The sequence below is a fragment of the Lepidochelys olivacea genome (assembly GCF_965140295.1).
Source record: "Lepidochelys olivacea isolate rLepOli2 genome assembly, chromosome: 6".
Taxonomy (NCBI): domain Eukaryota; kingdom Metazoa; phylum Chordata; order Testudines; family Cheloniidae; genus Lepidochelys; species Lepidochelys olivacea.
The window spans coordinates 126,896,013-126,909,794 of record NC_140416.1 but is presented as its reverse complement, the minus strand read 5'-3'; positions in this window follow the sequence as shown (position 1 = coordinate 126,909,794).

Here is a 13,782-nt window from a genome sequence, read left to right as displayed (position 1 = left end):
GAAGTAAGATACCAGTTTGCTTATATCCGTAAGTGGGATGGCTGCTGTGGGTGCCATTCAAATCCACAGTGACTGGCCAGGCAATGAATTACAATGCAGTTTGTCAGGGGCCCTGCTGTGAACCATCACAACTAATGGTGACTATTTTTTTTCTCTCGGTAGCCATACTGTAATCCCACTGTTGTCGTAATAATCTATGGCTTGGGTTTATTAAAATCCAAACACCTGTCCTGCAGCAATATATGGGGGATCTACCCTTGTATTATGGACCATGCTGGCTCCTATGCGGGTGGAAAGGGACTGTGTGTGGGTGAAGTCCCAAAGGTTTAAAAGTTGTTTGGATAAACACGCAAAGGTTTAGCTGCTTGATGGAGCTGGATGGTTCACGGGATTGGGACTGGGACACAGCACCTCTATGCCGGCAGATTACTGGTACGGACAGGGCTCAGGCGAGTTTGTGGGGCAGAGGAAGGACTATTATTGGCTGAAGATGATTGGCTGATTGAAACCATTCAATTCAAACCTTTTTTTAGTTGTAAACCAATTCTTTTAGTTTTCTGGTTAGGTTCAAGGTTCCCCCTGTATTACCCTTCAATAATTGTCTTTTACTGAACACCAAGTAGGATTTTCAAAAGGACCTAAGTGACCTAGGAACACAAGTGCTATTGAAAGTCAGCTCCCGAATCACTATGACTCTTTTGACAAACCCTATCCTGAGACAGTGTTCATGAATTTCACAGAGAAATTGCAAATTACCAGCATGATCTCAGCCGCGTCTCTACCCTTTTCAGTAGAGTTTGCTAAAGAAAGTGCCCTTTAAACACTGACCTTCAGAACATGCTTGAGTTGTTGCTATAAAGACAGGGATCCTTTCCTTCAAAAAGGCAGCTTGGATTCTCTCAAGAACACATGGGTCTCTTGGGAAGGTCATATCTCCTCCCTCTCTTCTCAGTGCCTTCGTCGTGCTGTGGTTCACTGAAGACAAGCTGCCAAACCGAGAACAGCAACTGCAGACAATTGTGCAGCACAGAGTCAGGGCCCCATCCTTCAACATTTACTTGGCAATGAAAAAATGCTTGTAAATTTCATCCGGCTCAAGACTATAACAGGGTTCAAAAAAGAACTAGATGAGTTCATGGAGGATAGATCCATCAATGGCTATTAGCCGGATGGGCAGGGATGGTGTCCCTAGCCTCTGTTTGCCAGAAGCTGGGAACGGGCGACGGGGATGGATCACTTGATTCCCTGTTCTGTTCATTCCCTCTGGGGCACCTAGCACTGGCCACTGTTGGAAGACAGGATACTGGGCTAGATAGACCTTTGGTCTGACCCAGTCTGGCTGGTCTTATGTTCTTATGTTCTCAACCTAAAGTTCAGCTTTTTCTCTGCTGCATTTTCTTGATGCCAGACACAGCAATCGCCTTTCCTGTATATTCTTCAAACTGCTCTGGATCTTAGACTGATCTTTCATTTTCCTCTTGCATCCATCTATCCGCAGTGCCTGCTCTCTCTGACAGCATACAGGATAATAAAAGTAACTAATGGCGGGAGTCACAAAGTAGCACCATTAAATAGCAGTGAACTGTGACCAGGGGTGAAAGTAAGTATAGTGACTTACCGGTGCAGGGCTGGGCTGGGGCCGGCTCTGGTCCCCGGAAGCGGCGGGGCCTTGGGTGGAAGGGGCGGGGCTGGGGGGAGGTCAGCGCCAGCCCCAGCCTCCCCCGTACCGGCAAGTGCCTCCTTCCCTGGGCTAACAGTGGCAGCTGGGGGCTCTGGCAGCAGTTTAAAAGGCTCGGGGGGGGTAGCAGCGGCCGGAGCCCTGGGCCCTTGAAATCGTCCCCGGAGCCCCGCCGCCGCTTCCCCAGGGCTCCGGGGACGGGGCTCCGGCCTCCACTACTGCCCCAGGCCCTTTAAATCGTCCCCGGAGCCTGCCGGAGCCCTGGGGAAGCGGGGGCGGGGCTCCGGGGACGATTTAAAGGGCCCAGGGCTTGGCCGCCGCTACCGCCCAGGGCCCTTTAAATCGCTGCCCCAACCCCGCTGCCGCTTCCCCAGGGCTCCGGCAGCGGGGCTCTGGCGGCAATTTAAAGGGCCGGGGGCTCCAGCTGCTGCTGGGTGCCGCAGGCCCTTTAAATTGCGCCTGAGGAAACCGCTCCACCCTGGTACGGCGCACTGGCTCTTGCTGGTATGCCGTACCGGGACGTACCGGCTTGCTTTCACCCCTGACTGTGACGCTCTTGGTACAGTGCTCTAAAATAAGGCCCACACTTCAGATGTGCTGGGTGACTGCAGCTACCGGACATGACAGGTCGGAAATAATTCCCCCCCCCCCCCGCCAGCTCTAACCGCACCGGCACGTTTCGGTCGCCTGCTGTGGAGAACAGGCCAGTCCGCTCCCTGGAGCAGCACAAGTGCTAAGTTCCTAGTGACGCCCCCCGGCTCAGATGGGTAACTTGGTAGGGATCTGGGTCAGAGTCTGAACCTTTTCCTCCTCCGAGCAGCAGGCTCATCTCAGTGGCATCCCCTAGAGGCAGCAAATGCTCCTCCGTCTCCTCCTCCAACGATGGAATTTCATAAGGCTCCAAGGAAAAGACAGAGTGTGCTGCAATCCGGCACCTGTGATAACAGGAGGGAGAAACTGATCACCCGTATGATTTGCCCTGTACAAGAGTATCTTGGAACACTGTAGTATTTTCTCTTTTGTAAGGTCAGTGGATCCTACTTTGGCTATTCCCAGCTGTTGGAACGTTTGGGAATTTTGGTATGGTTCCAAGCATCTGAACGCGTGGAATAGGCAATTTTAATGCTAAATTAGAAAGACGGCTTTGCATAGAATCTGGTTTGGTAAACTGTTTTCTCTTCCTTATTTGGTTTATTTTCTGCCTGACAAACATGTTCAGATGAAAAGAAAAAATTTTGAATCAAGTCCCAGGCAAATATTGCTCATTGATTGACTTCTTGCAAAGTTATAGCTAAGATTCCTCAGGCTCTGTGAAGCACAGTTATTACGACAGATCATTTGCTGGATCAAAAAGGTTTTATGAAATGCTGTCTGCTGTTGGAAAGCGACAGACTTCACTTAATGTAATCCAGGTTCCCAATAGTTCTGACACATGTAGCTCTAGCGAGTTCTCTTAATTCTGAAAAGGAATTTGACTAAATCAGATGATTATACAAGTACTAGAAAAGTTTGTCTCTTTTTCATTCTATTGAAAAATGGAGTAAAACTGTAAATGCTGCATTTTTTAACCCTCTAATGGATTTTCAAAAGAGACATGAGCAGATCTGACCTTGGCACTCTTTCCTCTCGTTTATTTGCATTAATTATGTGCTGTGTATGTAACACTGGTAATTAAACAGGAGGAGGGTATATTCTCTACTAGAGAGGTGGAACTTTAACCTGCGCTCCCAATGGAGCTCATAGGAGATGCAGGCTGAGAATCCCAAGGCAAAAACACACAGGAGGCAAAATCCTGGGATTCTTTTTCTAAAACTTGTAAAACAGGGATACTAATACATTTTTCAAATGCAAAAAACAAAACAAAACAAAAATCCCTTAAACCCTGTTGTCAAGGTTCCTCCCCCACTCTGAACTCTAGGGTACAGATGTGGGGACCTGCATGAAAAACCTCCTAAGCTTATCTTTACCAGCTTAGGTCAAAACTTTCCCAAGGTACAAAATATTCCACCTGTTGTCCTTGGACTGGCCGCTACCACCACCAAACTAATACTGGTTACTGGGGAAGAGCTGTTTGGATGCGTCCTTCCCCCCAAAATACTTCCCAAAACCTTGCACCCCACTTCCTGGACAAGGTTTGGTAAAAAGCCTCACCAATTTGCCTAGGTGACCACAGACCCAAACCCTTGGATCTTAAGAACAATGAACAATCCTCCCAACACTTGCACCCCCCCTTTCCTGGGAAATGTTGGATAAAAAGCCTCACCAATTTGCATAGGTGACCACAGACCCAAACCCTTGGATCTGAGAACAATGAAAAAGCATTCAGTTTCTTACAAGAAGACTTTTAATAAAAATAGAAGTAAATAGAAATGAAGAAATCCCCCCTGTAAAATCAGGATGGTAGATATCTTACAGGGTAATTAGATTCAAAAACATAGAGAACCCCTCTAGGCAAAACCTTAAGTTACAAAAAAGATACACAGACAGAAATAGTTATTCTATTCAGCACAGTTCTTTTCTCAGCCATTTAAAGAAATCATAATCTAACACATACCTAGCTAGATTACTTACTAAAAGTTCTAAGACTCCATTCCTGGTCTATCCCCGGCCAAGACAGACTATAGACAGACACACAGACCCTTTGTTTCTCTCCCTCCTCCCAGCTTTTGAAAGTATCTTGTCTCCTCATTGGTCATTTTGGTCAGGTGCCAGCGAGGTTACCTTTAGCTTCTTAACCCTTTACAGGTGAGAGGAGCTTTCCCCTGGCCAGGAGGGATTTCAAAGGGGTTTACCCTTCCCTTTATATTTATGACACCTGTGAAACTATGAAAACTCTCCAGGGACCTTTAGATCATCTAGTCTGACCTCCTGTATATTGCAGGCTATTAAATGTCACCCAGATGCCCTTAGATTGATCCCTAGACTTTAGCTTTAAGCATTTAGTTAGACAAAACCATTGTGTGCCACAGGCAGAGAACAGGAGAGATGGAGTTGCTATCCATGCCTGAGGTCCCTGGGCCAGTGGCATAGCTAAGTAGTGAACCTAGGAAATCTGAATTCAGCTCTTCCCCTAACCTGCCATGTCACCTTGGGCTGAACCATTTAATCGGTTTCCTATCTGTTCTGTCTCTATTGAGATTGGAAGTGCTCTGGGCAGGGGCTGTCTCTTGTGTCCAGTGCCTAGAGCTCTGGGGCCCTGATGTTGGTTGTGGCTCTCTAGGTGCAACTATAAAACAGAAATGAATACCCATGATTTAAAAATATTTAGGTTTTACTAATCATCTTGATGTCTTTTATTAAGATTATCTTGATTGAAACCCCTATGGATTTTGTGTCTCATATTATTGTGTTTGGAGAATATTTGTGCTAACTTGCCATACATTGATTTATACGGTAATTTGTCCTTACAGGTGTATGTAAATTAGAATGATTTGCAACCTTAGTAAATAAGCATGTTCTGTGAATTGAAACATACAAAAGGATGATTGTTGTTGTTGTTGTTTGTTGTTAAATTATTATTTATGTATTTTATGGCATCTCATTTGCACAGCCTAATCCAGCCAGCTCTCGTGAGAATGTAGGGTGAGGTTTTAAAAAGCCCCCAAGCCCCTTGGTGTTTTGGGAAATGCCACTCAGCTTCTTGGCGGGTTTGCACTGGTGGAATGGGAGAATTGCATGAGTTAGTGAATGGGACCTGAATCTGAAGCTTCCTGCAGGTGGGTATATTAAGGCTCTCAAGCTGTGATAAATTGGAGAGAGTCCAGCGAAGGGCAACAAAAATGATTAGGGGTCTGGAACACATGAATTATGAGGAGAAGCTGAGGGAACTGGGATTGTTTAGTCTGCAGAAGAGAAGAATGAGGGGGGATTTGATAGCTGCTTTCAACTACCTGAGAGGTAGTTCCAGAGAGGATGGCTCTAGACTATTCTCAGTGGTGGAAGAGAACAGGACAAGGAGTAATGGTCTCAAGTTGCAGTGGGGGAGGTTTAGGTTGGATATTAGGAAAAACTTTTTCACTAGGAGGGTGGTGAAACACTGGAATGCGTTGCCTAGGGAGGTGGTGGAATCTCCTTCCTTAGAAGTTTTTAAGGTCAGGCTTGACAAATCCCTGGCTGGGATGATTTAATTGGGTATGGGTCCTGCTTTTGAGCAGGGGGTTGGACTAGATGACCTCCTGAGGTCCCTTCCAACCCTGATATTCTATGATTCTATGAAGCTGAGCCCCACTTGCTCTCATGGGGCCCATGCACAGACGCTGGCCTGTGAGCAAGATGTTGAGGAGCAAGACCTATGCTCCCATCTCAAAGGCAAGAGCTAAGTGATATTCTTATTAGAGGGGGAAAAATGAAGACTGAAACCCTGGCACCACTGAAGTCGTTGGCAAAACTGCCATTGACCCCAAGGGGGTCAGGCTTTCAGCCCCTGTGAGGTTCCCTGGTTTTAATTCAATCATCGATGAATTTCCATCTGAAAAACTTAAACTGCGCCATGGAAAGGCAGATTGTGACTGGTGCTGAGAAGGGCGGAGGAGTCTTCCCCTCCACTGGCACAACAGGCAAACAAGTTCAAGCTACTTTCCCTTCGAGCTCCTTCACAGCCTGCCCCTCTGTACTTTTCCGCTCTTAGGTCTTATCTTGTGCCCCACTGCCTCTGACATTGTGCTAACAACACCAGACTCAATCACCCCTTTGTCCACTTCCTCCCAATCATCTTTGTACTCTTTCACTCCACCCATATGCTCTCCCTGAGCTGGTCCTTAAACAATACCCTCTTTCCAAGAGCCACTTCTACTGCAAAGCCTATAGCAGACTGTCCAGCAAGTGATTAGGTTGGAGGGAAGTTGGCATTGCTGATTACTATGTATCCATACAAAAGATTATTAAACTGACTCTGTGTTATGTTCACATTATACCAACAGAGAAGCTAGCTAGAAACAGAAAATACTCTTGCTGGAAGGTTACAACATCACACTCCTCTATTTCCTAGGATTCAGAATGATAACATATATGAACCCCAAAACAGAGGGTGACAAAGCAGGCTGCTCCCCAAAAGAGCAAGGCACAGCTCAATCTACTTGTTCTAGGCTGGCTGCCTATAGACTAGCTGCTGAGGACCCAGATCACATGCTTCTCTACAGAGCCCCCTAGTCTCTGAGCAGGACCAGGAGCCCCCATCTTAAATTTAAAGTGACATTTTACAATTGTCAGTACACCACAATGGGACCGTTGGGGATCCTGGTGCCAACATGCAAGAGGGGAACTCAAACTAACCAAAGAAATCTGTGGGACGGTTCAGACTGATTCCTGTTGTTCTAAGCCAGCTCAATGCCAACCAGGGATTCCCTTTTGCATAAGAGGGATTTCCAGGTTACTCTTTAGACTGCCTTTGTGGTTGCTTTGCCCCGTTCAAGACAATTACCACTTTTTGTGGCAGAGGATGGCTTCTCCAGGCCACTGACTGGATCTGTCATTAGCTGGGCCATATAGGGAAGTGGCCCAATGGGACACATTGTGGGATCACACTGCCAAGTAATTAGTGTCACCTTCTCACATTCCCTAGAATTTCGCCCCGAGGGCTGGCGTACTGATATAAATAGACAAAATTAATCAAACAGGGATTGGTTTGATATATATATTCTCAGTGGACCTGGGTGAATATATTAAACATTGCAGTCTGCTTGATTTCTTTCATACAGTGCCTTACCTACTGAAATCCCTTACTGAGAGAGACTAGGCCTTGAACTTTTGTATACTTGCCAGCTTTTTTACATGCAAATACTGAAGGTATCCACTGTGTATGCCAAGACTGAAATCCCCCAGAGCTGTGGAAACTTGCTGTTATTCTCCAAATAACGGTCCTCCAGAATTAACATGGCAAATGGATATAGGCGGTAGGCCACTGTGTTCTGACATTTCCAATATGCTCTGTCTCCAGAAGATGCTGCCCCATCATCAACCACTCAGTTCTCACTGATACTGTGGAGTTTGTTCCTGGGAGTGTGTGAACCACTTCTGAAAAGGGGGAGTCCGATTTCAAAGGGATGAATTCACTCTGTGTTTTGACTAGTTCTTTACACTGGTTTAGGGCCAGCACACCATTTTGCATACCGTAACAGTGAGGCTGGAGACACACTGTTGTCTCTTAATTGTTAGATGCTCCGCAGCAAAGGATAAAAAAATCTCAAACACACCAAGGGTTGCCTTGGCCTTTTCACCCCAAGTGCCTAATTCTACTAACCAGCTTTGTGAGTTTAAAATGCTTTCCTGGTTTGGTGGAATCGTCGGGGGGCCAGATTCCCGAGGGCTGGGATCCAAACTCACTGAAGTCAGGGGGATTCTTTTCATTGGGTTTCGGTTTGGATCAGGGTCTGGATTTACAAGCAGGTAGGTCATTCCCAGGACACTGCCATGGTGAAACATCTGCCTTCAAATGCCTGGTACAGCAAAGATAAAGCTTCAAAGCTGCATCAAAGCAGACGGTTCTATTTTGAGTCACTTTCCTGTACTCAGCAGAGCTGGGTGGTGGTGGATTTAAGCCACAGTGCCCAAGCTCGGGCACAGCTGAGGCCCAGAGCCCCATCGCCTCCGTGAGGTGTGGCTGTGGCTTCACCCTTCTCTTGAGGGGCTGAAGGACCTTTCAGGTTCCTCCCCAGCTGTCAGTCACCCAGGAAGACTCAGTCAACGCCGGCTGCCAAGGAGGGCTGTGTCAGTGGATAGCTGCTAAGCATCACTGTCTGTCTGGGAGAGGACGGCGTGCACTGAAGTGAAGAGCCCCACCACAGGCCCGGTGTGCAAAGGGCACAGTTATCCCCTCCCCCAGGCTCTGCCAAGCTCCAGTGAACACAATTTAGAGACCTGTCCCACTCCCCCTCTCTATCCTGTGTGGTGGTGATTCCGCAGGAACTTGTGGGCAGAATTTGTGCAGGGCATTCAGGGGGTCAGCGGTGTCATTGGTTTGAGCTTCCCTGTCCTGGCTATGGAGCTGGTCTAGAAACCCTCTGCTTCCACTCTGCATGTGACCTGACTGTGCTTAGTACCATGCAATCACAGGCAGCCTGAAACGGGGAATGGCTATGAAAATAAATAGCTATAGCTACAGACAGGAACAAACAGATCTGCATACAGCTCAAATCCCAGCTTTGTCTCCCTTGTTTACCAGTAGTTTTCAGTAAAGACCACAGACATCTCTAGTGGCACTTGATGTTAGTCTGGCTGTGCAGAGAGCTATGTGCTTGTGAGCTAGGGCTTAAACTCCACTTGTTGCTTCCTAGAGCAAGGCCAGAGTTTGCCCCCTTATAAGGAAATAGTCACAAGAGTGTGTTTGTTATTTTCATTACTTTTCTGCCTGTTTGCCATGCTAATTCCTTGACATTTTAATGCCACAGATTTCGCAGCACCAGTGTGGGCAAATTGTGTCTATTTTGGAAAGCGTGATGTCAGTCCATGTCCCACGTTTGCACAGATAAATGTGTTCATGTTCTCCATCTGCCTCTGAGCATCCTTAGAAAAATACCTGAGCACTGACTGCCTTTAAAAAAGGGTGTCCAAGCAATATATAAATTATACTAAGATGTGAGGGCTTTATTCCCATCACCTGTAAGGCAAGGGAGAGGACCAACTAGTCATACTCCACAGCTGGGAGGTGATTGCCTCCTGGCCTGAGGAGGAGTAGCTAGGCTGTATAGCAGGAACAGAGAGAGCTCAGCTGGGAAGGGGAACCAGAAGAAAGAAGCGAGGGAGAGTTCCTTCTTCTCTGGGAAGGGCCAGTAGTTGGGATTGGCTGGGGTTAGAAAGAAGAGCTACAGGAGCAGGGTTAGCTGTTGTGTAGGGGCCCTAGAGTGGAAAGGGGTCCGGAACTAGGCTCTGGGAAGACCCAGGAATAATATGGAAGCCCAGCAGGGGGCAGAAGGCTAATTGAAGTGGGACTTGAACTCCCAGCAGGGAGAAGCCTGGGCATGTCAGTGCCCTGACGAGGGGGAGGAGTTGAACACAAGCCCAGGAGTGGCAAAGGACCTTTTTGTTTAGAGATGCACCCTGGGAGAGGATTGAACTGTTGTGTGAGTTGGCCAGGGCTGAGCCACAGAGGACGCAGTAAAGCCGTCTGGAGAAGGGACTGGCTGGGACTGACCGTTGTGGCTAAGAAAGTGGCCACCAGAGGGAGTGTGGGTGGCAAAGTCCCCTGCAATGCCGTGTCCAGGCAGGAGGAGGCACCCTAGAGGGAAGGACATGCATTGACATAAGGTTTTATCAAAAACTTAGTTATCTGCTTTGGGTGACTAGATAGCAAGTGTGAAAAATTGTGATGGGAGTGGGGAATAATAGGCACCTGTATAAGACAAAGCCCGGACTATTGGGACTGTCCCTATAAAACGGAGACATATGGTCACCCCATATCTGCTTCCAAGCCTAATGGGAGTCTCTGTCTAGGGTTATTGACTTGGGAAGTGACACCTATTGACAAGCAGATTTGATTTCTCTTTTAGGCCCATAGTCTTCCATCAGAGTTGCACCTTCTTGCTTCAGAGCTCAGTCTGGCCCATGGTCATTAATCAAGAACCAATTTCCAGGAACTGGGACAAAATTTTGTCTGAATAGGATGGTGAGATGAGGCTGCGAAGGCCTGCATTCAGGGAGAAATTAACCAGGGGGCCTCACCAAGCTACTGAGTCCATCACATTAATGGGAGCTGATTTTCCTCTTGTCTCCATGTTCTTCGACCATTACTTGTGGTGGTAACCAACAACTGGACTTGCAGCAGGGAAAGTTCGCTTTGTAGGGCCAAGCAGGGAGGTGTTCACAAGAGGATCTCCATTCAGAAGGTGCTCCGCACAATGCAAAAAGTCTGAGGGGGCATTGCCCTCGGCAACCTGGGCTCTGGAAAAGGTCTGGGGATCTCTCGGGCTGGGAGTACACACAATGCTAGTGTCTGTGAGTCAGAGGGAGTTCTGTTCTTGTATTTTTTCCATTAATTGGAATAAAATGGAAGAGCTCCCATTTCAGGAGGAGATGAGCCAATTCAATCCCGCACAATTAATGACTTTGTCTACAGAATAAATCCAATTAATCATCACAGTGCTGTCCTTGATTGGCTGGCATAAACTCTCTTGATAGATTGTCCACTGCAGGAATGCTTTCAAGCTTTGTACGGAGACAGGGCCAAATTCATCCCTGGGGAGACTCCATTAACTCTACTGGGATGGGGCCTGACTCCCCATTTCCTTGGGTAGTCTCCTACACCTGTTCACACTGGGTGATTCGCTGACATTTTACATCCTCTTTACACTCCCAGATGCAAATGTCTCCCCAAGGTGCAAGGCAGTAGAAGTGAGGTCTTTATAGGGCCTGAGGAAGGAAGACCATCAGCTCTGTCCCACACTGTGAGGTCTCTAGGGCAGGGACTGTCTATGTGCACTGTGCCTAGCACAGTGGGTCTCTGATTCCTGATGATTAGGGTCCTATATCTGCTGTCACCATACAATTAAATAACAATAAAGCTGGTTCAGAGCACTTTCCCATAGCACTTGTCTAATACCAGGCACATATGGACCACTGCCCAGATTGTCAAAGATATTTAAACACATAACTCGAATTGATTTCAAAGGAAATTAGGTGTCTAAATACTCGGGTCTCTCCAAATCAGCTATTCTGACACTGAGGAGTCGGCATCTCCTCTGACTTAGTGGTTTTATAGTTGCATCTGGGTAAATCAGGAGGGAGGCACCAGAGAACCTGACCCTCTGTTTTCAGAGTAGTGACCAGAGTATGTTTAGACTGCTAGGGTCCTTGCATTGCTGTGAACGTTAAAGGAAAAATCCATACTAGGCAAAATTGCCACTTTTTGCATGGCTTCCATTGGCGATAACCAATCAGCCTGTGGATGCTTAAATCTCACCCTATGCTTCCTGGAAGGCCTGTGAACCAAAGCAAATGGGTTGGCCTGAGTTTGGGGTTTGTAACGAACGGTGAAACTGGGTCAGCAGCGTCATGCAGCCCTGCTTCAGACAAGGGTCAGGCCTGGTCGATCTTTTAAAAATAACAGTTCATGATGTATCTTCTAACAAGTACAAGCAGGATTTGTTTGGCTGAGGCAAAGGAGAAACAGCATCATCCATCATCAAATACATCTGCGCTGATGAATCCTAGGAGGTACTGTCACTCTTCAGAACAGAAAACCAGAAGCTTCTGGCTTGCTACCTGCTCTGGAGCTCGCGTGGCTCCCCGAGCCTTGACACTCCTGCACGCCCTGCTCATCTCAGGCTGAGCCTCTGTTATAACCACCTCAGACACAACGAGCGGTCTTAATAATGTAACTAATTTAGCAGACACTCATCATTATTTTATTCTTTTCATTGACTGAAGGATGGTCTTATTTCTTATTAATGCCGGGGAGCACAATGGAGATCTGGCAGGAGTTGTAAAAATAAATAAAGAGAAGCATATCATGGAACCTTTTAAAATGTTAATTTGTCACATCTTTTTGTTACTCTGAAAACAAACCAAGCTCCTTGTCTCCATGCGGACGGCCAGGGTGGGAGCACGAGAGATCTAGGGGCAGCTGAGATTTCAGTTTAACTCTGAGGCTACGGCTACATTACAGAGCTTACTGCGACACTGCTATGGCAGCTGCTGTAAGCTGGCGGGAGAGCGTTCTCCCATCGACTTCCTTACTCCAGCCCGGCAAGAGCTGTGTTGGCAGGAGACGCTTGCTGCCATAGCGCTGTCCACACGTAGTTGGTGTAACTTGCGTTGCCGCGGGGGTGGCTTATTCACACCCCTGAGCACCATGCGTTATACCCACTAAGCTGTAGTACAGGCCTGGTCTCAGGAGGAGCCCATCTGGAGAAATGATCCCTTTTGTTGCGATCAGAGGGGGTGAGGCTCACACAACTCTGATTAACCCCTGCAGTCACACAAGCGAGGGCAATCAGTCCTCTTGCTTTGGGGGTAGAAACTGATCGCCAGCTGGGAAAAGGGAAAACATTCCTCCTGTGGCATAGGACCACGATTACCGCTGTGCACTTATGACAGGCATCACAGTAGCACCCTATGGATCAGGGCCCCGTTGTGCGAGGTGCTGTACCCACACCGTGAAGGATCATCCCTGCCCCATTCGAGGAGTGTGAAGAGCTTAACAAACCTTCGTGAGTGTAGAATCCCAGCCTCCCCCTCCACAGGAAGGCTGGGGCTGTACTTGGGGATCTGGCCTGGGCCTCAGGGTTCAGATTCTGGCTTTGGGGTGACCTGGACCAAGCGACTCTGGGTCTCCGTTCCCCCTCTGTAAAAAGGGGATGATCTTGCCTCCTTTCCCTACCATGGGATGGATGAAAAACAGGATGGATTTTCTCCCTTTTTTTTCAAAATTTACCTGAAAAATGTCTCCAGGATGGTGAGTTTTGAAAACTGTGACACTCCCTCCTCCTGCCTTTTGTGTGCTTAGGCAGTAAGCTCTTCAGGGCAGGGACTGCTGCTTGAGTTGTGTTTACACGGCACCTCGCACAGTGCAACCCTGGTCCTGGCTGGGGCCTCTAGACGCTGCTGTGATGCTACTAAGTGATTTTAAGGTGGCTGAATATTATCCCTAGTTCGCCAACATGGAGACTGAGGCAGAGGGAGAGCCAGCGCCCAGCCCCCTCTCGCTGAAGTAAAAGGTAAAATGCCCCTTGACGGTGATGGGAGCAGGCATGGGGTCTCAGGGAGTTGTGTCCAAGGGAACGCTCTAGCTTAGTCTGCACAATCATGCCTCCTCCGGCTGCTCGGCCCCAGTGCGGATGCACCCTGCCAGGGCTGCTCGTTTATCTGTCGTGGAAGGGCCCAGCTTTGACCCTGGCTCACCCTCGCGTCCTCTGTACGTTGCCACTTGTTTGGTCTGAGGGCACACGGGGGGAACGTGGGAGAGCTGGGTACAGAACCAGAGACTCCCTGCTCCCTGTGACAGCACGTGTGCGGAGACCTGCTGCTTGCAAGGCACAAGGTGATGGGGAGGATGCAGGTTGCTTTGGCACCCTCCCGAAATGATGTCCTTAAATGCGGCTTCCTGGAGCGGTCAGGTTAGCCAAGGCCTAATCCGATTGGCACCGAGCTCGTGACTGGCCAGGAGGTCTGCT